General features: G+C 38.0%; 1 long non-coding RNA gene across 2 annotated transcripts in view; it reads right to left on the bottom strand.

The window, feature by feature from the left end:
- LOC146479931 (uncharacterized) overlaps positions 1-10,424 on the bottom strand; it is a 51,603-nt gene extending 41,179 nt beyond the window's left edge. The window contains exons 1-3 of one of the 2 annotated variants that reach the window (XR_014864835.1): positions 9,794-10,424; positions 9,623-9,702; positions 8,688-8,846 (exon numbers count right to left, since the gene is read on the bottom strand). This is a non-coding gene — a long non-coding RNA (uncharacterized LOC146479931). Of the gene's footprint in view, positions 1-8,565; positions 8,847-9,622; positions 9,703-9,793 lie in introns of those variants that run through there. The other variant, XR_014864834.1, reaches the window with a different exon arrangement.
- Positions 10,425-10,664: the final 240 nt, after the last annotated feature.

The following is a 10,664-nucleotide window of genomic DNA, read 5'->3' on the forward strand; positions in this document are numbered from 1 at the left end:
ATTGCATTTCAGAGTATAATTTTTGGCAAAAATTTCCAGGGGGAGGCCCCACAGGAACCCCCATAGAAGGGGACCGACATCCCTCCATACCCTCCCTGAACGATGTGCATGCCTTCCTGTAGCCGCCTACTTTATGGACAAAACCTGTTACTCAGAAACCTACTAACAACCCTGAAATGAGGAATACTGAGCAGCTTCTTTGTTCCATTGGGCTGGTTGCCTACAAAATCTATTCGCTGACAGATGCAAATAATGCATTAAGAATTTATGGCCCTGAATCCTTCAAGGGTGACAGACTTACTGTGCAGAAGAAGATAGGACAAGAAACACAAATTGCAAAACACAATATTCATCTCAGCTCAATGTCAGGTGTGTAAAATATGATAGAATTATTTTTGTTTTCCAACGAGATGCTTTTTTAAGCTTATGGGGTATCTTCATAAAAACATTTACAAGATGATGAAAGATTTAACAGGTGCACCTTCGATACAGTTTACAGGATGATGAAACATCCACTTCAACATTACAGTTACAGACATCATTACAGTCACATTACAGACTGGTTTTTCAGAATTTTAAATTCAGCATTAGTAGCAGTTTGGAACACATTAACTTGAGCTTTAAAAGTAGCCTATGATACAAGGTGGCTATCATTCAATAGCACAATCCAGTCTTTGTTTGCTGGTGTTGTTGCTGTTCTTCAAACCCTGAAGCAGTTGAAACAAGACCCAGATCAACCTGCAGCATATGGCTTATTGAACATCAACAAAGTGAAATTCAGTGGTGCAGTATACATTTTGAAGTGGGTTCTTCCTATATTGGCGACCCTCAGCAAATCCTTTCAGAAATGTGTCGTCAATTACGCCTCAATTAAGCCCTCAAATGACTACAGCAAAGACAGGCTGAATGACATCAAGATCGCAGAAGAACCCAACAAGCAACTTAAGCAAGATCATAGTAGTGTTGGTGGACTTGAGACCCTTGAGCTTGTTTGCAGCAAAAGTAATGTCATAGATCTACAGAGACTTCTCCAGAAATACATCAAAGTCCTTGTGAAGTAGACCGTTGACAAGAGGTTTAAGTCATCTCTGCCAGTGCTCAGTGCATTTTCACATTTGATCCCATGCTGATACCAGACAGGCAAAGTCCTGCATTCCATAGCCACTGAGATACAGAAGGTTCTAGCCCACCATTACTTTCATGATGACAGCGAGGCAGAGGAATTTAAAACGGAATGGAAGAAGCTGAAGTACGATCTGCTGTCATGGAAAGAACACATCCCAAAAGAAACAGTGGATGGCAAGAAAGGCACACCTTACCGGCAAATTTGCATATTTTGTTTACATGGTGTTCATGGTGAGTCCAAATTCGAAGATGCCAGCGACGATCCATCTACTTTCACTGTTGTTGGCTGACTCAAAAATTAGTAGCAAACTTCAGCTTGCAGAACTAATGGATGTAATTCATTTAGCCGCTGACGTCCTCGCACCAGACTTTTCCCATTACGATATCACTTTACGATTGCAGTAATACTGAATGCTTTCGCGCAAATTTAAATTATTGTTTTGTAATAGAAGTCAGCAGGGAATGCTACTTTTTGTTTCAATGGCCGGCAGCATAAGCGCGTTGACAAGAATTTTAATGGCGTGCAAAAACTCTGAAAATGTTTCAAGGCCAAAAACACAGCGTTTGTTTCTACGTGAATTCCGCATCTTCCAATGAATTAATATGGTACGTAGATTTGCCAGATTTCAACGAAATTTGCCCAAAATGTTCCTCAGATATTAATGCGCCAAAGTGTGTTCATCTTTTTTACAAAATTCAAAATTTATTTTCGGTGACGTGATAAATCCTGATGCGACTACAAAAATTTCCATTTTCCAACTTTAGGACTGGTTTTCTCATAAACCAATAAGCCTGACAGCCTTTGCTAGCCGTGAGACCAAGAAAAGTGCTTGGCATGTGTACGAGTCAGCTTGTCAGGCAAGCAATAGGCGCGCTGTTAGCAACTCTAAATTCCTTGAAGTATGGGGAAATTTTCACCCCAAATACAGGGCTAAAAATTGGTGGTTGCACATTCGCACTGGCGAGTTGAAACTGACCAGGGCCACCAAAAGTTAAGGTTTTGAATGCTGATGTGCGACTATGCCACAGAATTTCGAAAAGTTGCAATGTAAGTTAAGGAAAGTACAAAGTTACCAATAAAACTCAATATGTAGTTTAATCGGACTACCTTTCTCCACGTTTCTTTGCCTGGACTTTAACATCATCTATTTTAGTGAATTTTTAGTTCTGAAGTGGAGATTCCGAGCCGTTTTAACAGTGATTTCACAAGCGATCCACAATCACAACATATGGACGCCATTTTGATTTTGTGATTGCCACGTGACTCTGATGATCACAGTGACTTTGAGGAAGAATTTATTCATAGGCTTATCCAGAAATACCTGTAACCACATTCACTGCATGCAAGAATGTCTTGAAAAAAACCCAGCTTTTTATACAATTATTTTTACAAGTGCAAATAAATTCTTGAAGTTACTTTATTTCAGTTTAGTTTATTTACTTGAATAAATAAAAACACTCAACACCTCTAATAATTTTATAGTGCCAAATGGATGGCCGAAATGTTAAAGAAATATGTCTCATGGCATTACTGGGGGCACTGCCTTTTTGTTTTCTTTCCTTTTAGTTTTAAAAGCCATGGGGCATTTATACACGGCTACTTCATTTAGGGATGGACCACAAAGAATTCAAGGAAACTAACCCGACTGGCCACCAAGCACTGGAGTTAATTTTTAGCCCTGCCTGATGTTGTGGTTTCAAAGCGAATGACTGACCTATGCATGACTTGTCACCAGAACAACAACAAACTTCAACGAGCTGCCAATCTTTCGGAAGATGAGAAAGCAGAATGTATCAGGGCCCACCAGGATCACATAAACTGTGTATAAGTGGAAAGGGAATTCTACAAGAACTTTTGCACGAACTCTAAGGAAACACTGGAGGCGGTGGGAGGTTATGCAGCCTTCAACCATGCAAATGGAAATGCCTGTTCATTAAACACAACAATGCACTACTCGTTTGACTATGCACAGCAAGTACATTATCCAAGAAACCCCATGCAACCAGGCCCCATTTACTTTAAAACTCCCCGGAAATGCAGTATTTTTGGAATAATGTCTGAAGCAATCCTGTAACAGGTCAATTTCCTGTTGCTGAAGCTTCTTCAGCTGGAAAAGGAGGAAATGCAACAATTAGTTATGTTCAAAGTCCCTTGATTGGCGTCATATTGCTATTTTACTGACGTCAACACGACAAAAGTCGGTAGCAGCCAAAGGAAAGCCAGAAAGTAGCGATTTTTTTCAAGTTATTGGTCTTAACACTCGTATAACTTATATCACTCTTCTCCATTACGCAGATCAAAGATCCTGATAATTTAGTGCCATCATTGGGGACCACTCCGCTGCATGTAGAATCCCTCCCGCAAAAGAACTACAGACAATCGACATTGTGTCAATGTAAGTAGAGTCATTGAATTGACACACGAAGGTTGGCCCGGATCGCTGCTTCAGCACAATCAAGAGACCATACAAAGTGACTTTTGTCATCTGTATATGACCTTGCTGATATGGAGGAGACTTCAAGCACCGCTGGAGTCAACAAAGCTCAGCTGACTGGAACACACGACAGAAGAGTTATCAGTGTCCCAGTATACAAATTATTGGTTCCCATTTCTTAAGGAATACTTCGTCAGAGTACCAAACTGAAACATCAGAAAGTACCATTACTGCAGATTGTTGAAAGATGAGCCTGCTAAACATTACTTTAAAGAATTCAGTACGTCTCCTGAACAGTCCCTGATGCTGTTGAAGAAATGTTAAATCCTGATGCCTGGATCTGTCCTCCCACCTCAGCTCAGGCTCAGGGGTTTGGATCAAAAATGCAAAAAGTACCTGTACCATGAGATTCGAGAATTCTGCAAGCCTGGAACAGAGGACCTCCATTCTCCAGCACAGTTACGTTTTCTACCAGAACAAGACAAAACAGCTCCTTTAGGAGTTCCCGTTATTTATCGTTTGTTTAATTTGTTTGCCCGTTTAATTGTTTTTGCCCATCCATTCGTAAATTTTTTGGATCATTTAAATGGCTTTTCGCATCCAATCGCAAATTTTGTTTACCAGTTTAAATAGTTATGCTCAACCATTTGAAAAAATGACATTACCCATTCAAACGGCAATAAAAAGCATTTAAATGCCTGAACATAGCAAAGAAACAAAAAACATTTTTGTGCTGTGATAAATACTTAGAAAAAGTAACAAGAACTGAAGATAAAAAAATATTAAAAATCTCAAGACTAACATCTTTTCATTTTTACTTTCTATTTCTTCGTAATTATGAGGTTTTTTTTTCTGTTCTCTAATAATAGAGAACCAACTGGAACGAAGAAACATGATTCCATCTTCCCATCGACATTATGTTGACGACACCCTTGTCGCAAATGCCAAACACAGAATCAGCGACAGCTTTTCTCCAAGTGCTTAACATCCACCCCAGTTTGACCATGGAACTTGAACATGTGGGTTCTATTCATTCCTTGGCACAACCATCATGAGATGTGGCAACACGCTAACTACAGAAGTCTGTAGAAAACAAACTGATGCAGGGCTCCTACTCCATTTTCAAAGCCAAAAAGACAACAAATATAAAATAGGCTATCCTCAACAAAAGGAGCCTTTTCGAAAGAATGTCACAAATTACATGCCATGTTTTCGAAACTGTGCTATCCAAAAACATAAGTTGACTCTACGATACATGGATTCAGCCAGCAATCTGACAGAGAGCCAAACGCAATTCCACCAGATCTACCTGTTTACCTGTTTTTACCTTTCAAAGATCAACAATCAACCAATCATGTTTGCAAAGAAATCCATTCTTTGGGATCCATGACTGATGTTGACATAAAACCTGTCTTCATAAGAAGAAAACTCTCACCAATTCTGAGCGTAAAGGAAAACAAGCCTGCGATTGTGAACACACAATGGAAATATTTATTTGAATGTAATTTGTGATGCAAATTATGTTGGGTATACTACCCGACACTTACATGCACCAACACATCACCGAACATCGTCTTTCTGTCGTCAGGAAACATCTTGCAACACAACATGGATTGCATGGAAAAGCACAGACTGACCATCTTTTTGAAGTATACTGTAGTAAAGAAATGTAGGAGCAAGTATGATTGCTGAAGGACTAATATGATTGATAAAGGACATCAAAGCCTTCTCTTAACACCCAAACTACATGTAACTTGATTTGCACAAAACTGTTTACTGGAAACTTTTTACTTTTTTAACAGAATAGTATAAGTTTTTTAATTATTCTCATAGGAACATCAAATATTTCTGTATTGTTTCACCTCCTATATATTCTTGCGTTTATCTTACCTTTTTGACTTGATAATGACGTGAAGTAGCGTTGAAACGTCATGGGTTTTTCGAGTTTTATAATCTTTTCAAATTTTTTTTTTTATTTTAAACTCGTTTTTCAAATCACTCCTTTTACATAATTATGTTCTCTAATACCACGATTAGTGTGTTTCTTCCATTTCGCACACAATTAATAAATTATTACATATAGCTCAATATAGAGTTTAAAGAAATAGATCAACAACATCTCACATCTTACGAAGCTTCGGAAACAAACAGACAGGGCTTGGCACTTAAGCACTACTTCAAAAGCGCTTAATCGCACTCCCTGAGCCATTTCAAAAACTGTTCACACCAGAAGTTTGGAACTTCATTGTCCACAAGTCCCATTCCTTAAGCAAACATCCAGGATACATATCTACCAGCCTCTTAACTATGATGGCCTTCATAGCTGGATCAGCTATGTGCTGGGTTTCAGCTACACTCACAACTGAAACACAAGCAATGCCTGTGAATCTTTACGCTATCTTTGTTGGTCCCCAAAACAACTGGAAAGCCACAAGCGGGTTAAAGAATGTGCTGTGTCTGCAGTGGTTGCAGTTCTCAGTGAAACGGATTCAGCAAACACTGTTATTCAAAAATGCACATCCTCTGGACTTATCATGACAGTCACAGACAACAAGGGCTAGCGTTCCCTTTACCTGATACAGTCTATGACGACCTATTCATATAACTGAAGTCAGATGAAGAGAACCCCATTGGAGACGTGCAAGTTCTCTGTCAATAATGGTTTCTGGAGAGGAAGCCTTGTACAGGTATGTAACCAATAGGCATGCAAAAATTTCAAGCAACACAGGTCCTGTTTCCTGCTCAGCTTACAACAATTTTGGACCAGGGACAAGATCTTGTAAACCGATTTTTAATTACCTTTCCAAAATTCCTGGGACATATGACAAAACATCCCAGCAGTGGTAGCCTCAAAAGAAAGTCGGCCCTCAAAGTGCCAAGGCATGTTCATCAAAATTGCCTGAATGCATACTTCACTCTCAACTTATGCACTAACCCAAGATGCCAATGACACTGTCAAATGGCCTCAATGAAGAAATCATCACCGAAGTTAATGAACCATAACAAAAGGTCTAGCCCCACTAAAAACCAAAAAGATCAACATCACCTTGCCCATAACTAACATCCATCAATTGCACTGCTACTAATCTGGACTGTGTACTACAACCTTTAGAAACAGTAAGAAGGAGGCGGAGGCGGCATGACCCAGTGGTAAGGGCACCGGACTTGAAATCCGGAGGTCCCGGGTTCAAGTGCCGCCTCGGCCACGCTTGTAAATAGCCAGCTGGTTTGCCTCCTGCCAGTTGGGATTTTTAACATGTTATGTTTGATTTGATTATTATTTGTTTCCCACTATTCCTGAGTGGAATGCCTGTAAACTAGCTTTGGGTAGCTAAGTGCATTTCCACTATAAACAAAGCACTTATTTTTTATTATTTTTTTATTTTTATTTTTTAGAAACAGTCCGTAAACTCTCTCTAATTTGATTCATTTGGACTTGATTCGCTATCTTTCTTAACTTTTTTTTAGTTTTAAGTAGAATTTAATACATTGTATTTCAATTCTGGAACCCAACATCTGTAGATCACAAAATGAGAAACAACGCACAACTAGCCACAACAGATCACTGTACAGTTTACCAACCATAACACCCAGGTTAAAATCCTGAAGAAAAGTAATGGTCTCAAAACGAAAGGTCCCAAAATGTACGTAACGTATATGAAGATATCACAAAAAAAGGCTTGATACTCTGCAGCTCTTAAAGGAACGAGGGAAAGACCTCTTTCACAAGACCTGGACCATTGATGGACTTGTCTTTCCCAGACTCAAAAAGGACAACAACAAGGTGATCTCCTTCTCTACCACCAGGGAGTGTTCAAAGATTTTTATGAACAGTATCTTCCATCAAATTTAAGATTTAAACTGTTGTACTTTGATGTGTCCTAGTTACCCTAATGGTAATGCAAGGACACATTTTATTACAATATTATTTATTGCTACTAAGTGAGCCTTGCATGCATCACATTTCCCATTTTTTTTTTATTGTTAACTGTTGTTTTATTGTTTCGACAGAACCAACTGTCATCCTCAGTTACACTGTGAGAGTGAATTTCAATATTTATATTAACATACAAGAGACATAAAATTATTTGTAGCCTGCTGCTAACAAGACCTATTCAGTATTGTTTTATTGAAATTAATTAAATACATGTACTTGTGATATCATTACCTTTTCCTGATTATTGAGACGTGTGGATACTGCATGCTCAAGAAATGTTCTCAAACATCTTTGGTCGTTCATTTTTTTTCTTGAAGTGAATTTATTCTTTTTACTGTACTTCTCCCTTTTTTTTCTTTGTACTGTACAGTTCTCAATAATTATTACAGTTCCACTCTTCCAGTTATTTTCATTTTTTTAGAATTTAATCTTTGACAATTGCACGTGTAACTGTTTTCAATTCCATGTTTTGTTTAGAATTTTATCTTGCTAAGCATACATTAAAATGTTGAACATATTTGTTTTGTTTTCAGTGATTGATTGATTGATTGATTGATTGATAATTAATAAGCAAGACAAACTGCAAAAAAAATCATTTAGCCCAAAATGTTCACAATTTTCAGAGTTATCTGTGTGATGAAGGTTGTTTAAGTTACCTGACTGTGATTCTGAATGTGAGAAATATAGAGCCATCAAGTTATACTGAACAGCTTATCTATTTTTGTTCGTTCTTTTTCATGTCTTAGCCACCAACCCACTATCACTATAAAGGAGTGCCTGAGAAAAGGTTATTTGGGATAGCCTTAGAGAGTAGGTTGTCACCATAATGTGACTGTTTGCAAGTTATACTTCAGTTTATCATGCTATTTTAGTCCCTTCCTTTTCGTGCCTAAACCACTAACCCACTTTCACTAAAAAGAAGTGTCTGGGATAAAGTTATTTGGTTGGCTGAGAGGCACTGTTACACGAGGTAATTTTTCTTACGACTTGTCTCGCAATTTTTGTTCTGCCATTGTGACACAAGGTGCACCAAAAAAATGTCATTACTTCTTAAGGTTGGCGAGTACATGTACACGTATTAAAAGAAAAAACCAAAAACAGTCACAAGATCGTTATTTACCAATCAACTGAATATTACAGCCCCTTCTATTGCCTGCTTCGTTTCTAAAACACTAACATGCAAATCTTACCCAGGTACTCAGGCCTGTCAGGAAAAGGTACACGATGCTGCTTGTGCAAGTCCAGGCGGAAGGATTTATTTTGTCCCCAGCAATGGTCAGGAGGCTTCTGATATCCCACCATAAATGGCCTTATGCCATTCAAGTGGTCCTTGCCATCATGTTTTGAACCTGCATAAAACAGTACACAAGGCTTTATGTGTTGCATGTGTTTGAAATAAGGTTTATTAAAAAAAAAAAAAATAAATAAATAAATAAATAAAAACAAAAAGTTAAACAGTACACAAAAAACATAGTCTTAGCTGGTTTTTGGACATAAAATTCAAGCAGTATTCAAGGAGTATTCAAGCACTAAAAACCGAGTTTTCAAGGAGTATTCAAAGCAAGTTTACTCTGTCTTGCACTATGTTTCGAACTGTTTTCATTGGTCAATAGCAACTTTAAAAAAAGCTCCTCCAGATATAATCTGTCCCCGATTTTGAAATCTGCGCTCAATCCCTGAATTACTTTGATACAATCCTACATTATTTTCCATTTGAACAAAAATTCAAGGATTTTTAATTATTTCAAGCACCTTCAGCAAAAATTCTTCTTTTCAAGGGCTTTTCAAGCGCCCTTGAAATCTGAAATTAAATTCCAGGGCTTTTCAAGAACTTCAAGGAGTAGCACGAAACCGTGAAAAAATCTTGTTCCACATGAATGTGCCCAGCAATGTTCTTGCTGTTGTCACTGTTGCACAAAGTAGAACCGACTTCTAGTTCACATGACAATTGCAGCAATAAAAAAGTTTAGAGACATGTTCATTTTGGGGCGTGTTGCACTAGGCAACAATTTATTCATGTACATTTTGTTGCAGCAAAATTGCGAGGCAACTTGCAAGAAAAATTAATTTGCCTAGACAAAGTGTAACAGCACCTTAAAGATAAACAATTCATGAAATGTGTTACCTGATTCATTCAATCCTTTTTCAATGCCATCAGTAACACCTCTCATTGGTCAATCTTTTCACTGTCTCTACACATTTATTCTAGAGGGAGAAACATAATAGCAACAACATTATTGTAAAAACTTCAAAGGTTACATCAGCATTTAAAATTTGCAAGAGATGGGAAAAGAACCTTTTAGATGTAAGCAATCCTTTATCCTGTGTACAGTGTATGTTGCAGAAGTCCACAAAAAGTAGACATGCCTCTTGAACATGAGGCATCATTAACTTTATTAAATAGGCCTTATCACGGTTTTCGACGCCATTTTGACGAGCAGGCAAACAGGCATGAAATAACAGTGTTTGTATGGAAATCTGATGTCAAATAATTTTCATAAAACATCGCTTCTGAGAAATTCATGAATTGGAAACTTTTGGCACTAGGGAAAGGATTTTAAGAAAAAAAATTGGAGGGATGTAGCTGTGCCAGAAAGCGTCCAGTCCTGTTTTGAACTTTCCATACATTTCCCTGTATTTTTTTCCCGCGAGCTATTTTTAGAGCAGTTTATGGCTGGTTCGCTATACAGACAAATGTATGGAAAGTTCAATACACAACTGGACGCGTTCTGGCACAGCTACATCCCTCCAATTTTTTTTCTTAAAATCCTTTCCCAAGTGCCAAAAGTTTCCAATTCATGAATTTTTCAGAAGCGATGTTTTATGAAAATTATTTGACATCAGATTTCCATACAAACACTGTTATTTCACGCCTGTTTGCCTACTCGTCAAAATGGCGTCGAAAACCGTGATAAGGCCTATTTTGTTCCAGTCATGTCTTGTTACTCCTGCAATTAGAAAAGAAAATGAGCAAACTTAAAGGAAACAATACTCTTTCCTAACCAAAAAACAAGAAAACTGTAGAGACTTTTCAATTGGACTGCCTTATGTCACCTTAAACCCTTCTACATGCCTTAATGTGACAGCACAATGCTGTTAGTGAGTTCATATGAGTCAGTATGTGACTGTGTAGCCGCACGATGCGGTTCCAGTCAATACCCACAATT

The sequence above is a fragment of the Pavona decussata genome, unplaced genomic scaffold, assembly GCF_977016875.1.
Source record: "Pavona decussata unplaced genomic scaffold, jaPavDecu1.1 SCAFFOLD_58, whole genome shotgun sequence".
Lineage (NCBI taxonomy): Eukaryota > Metazoa > Cnidaria > Anthozoa > Scleractinia > Agariciidae > Pavona > Pavona decussata.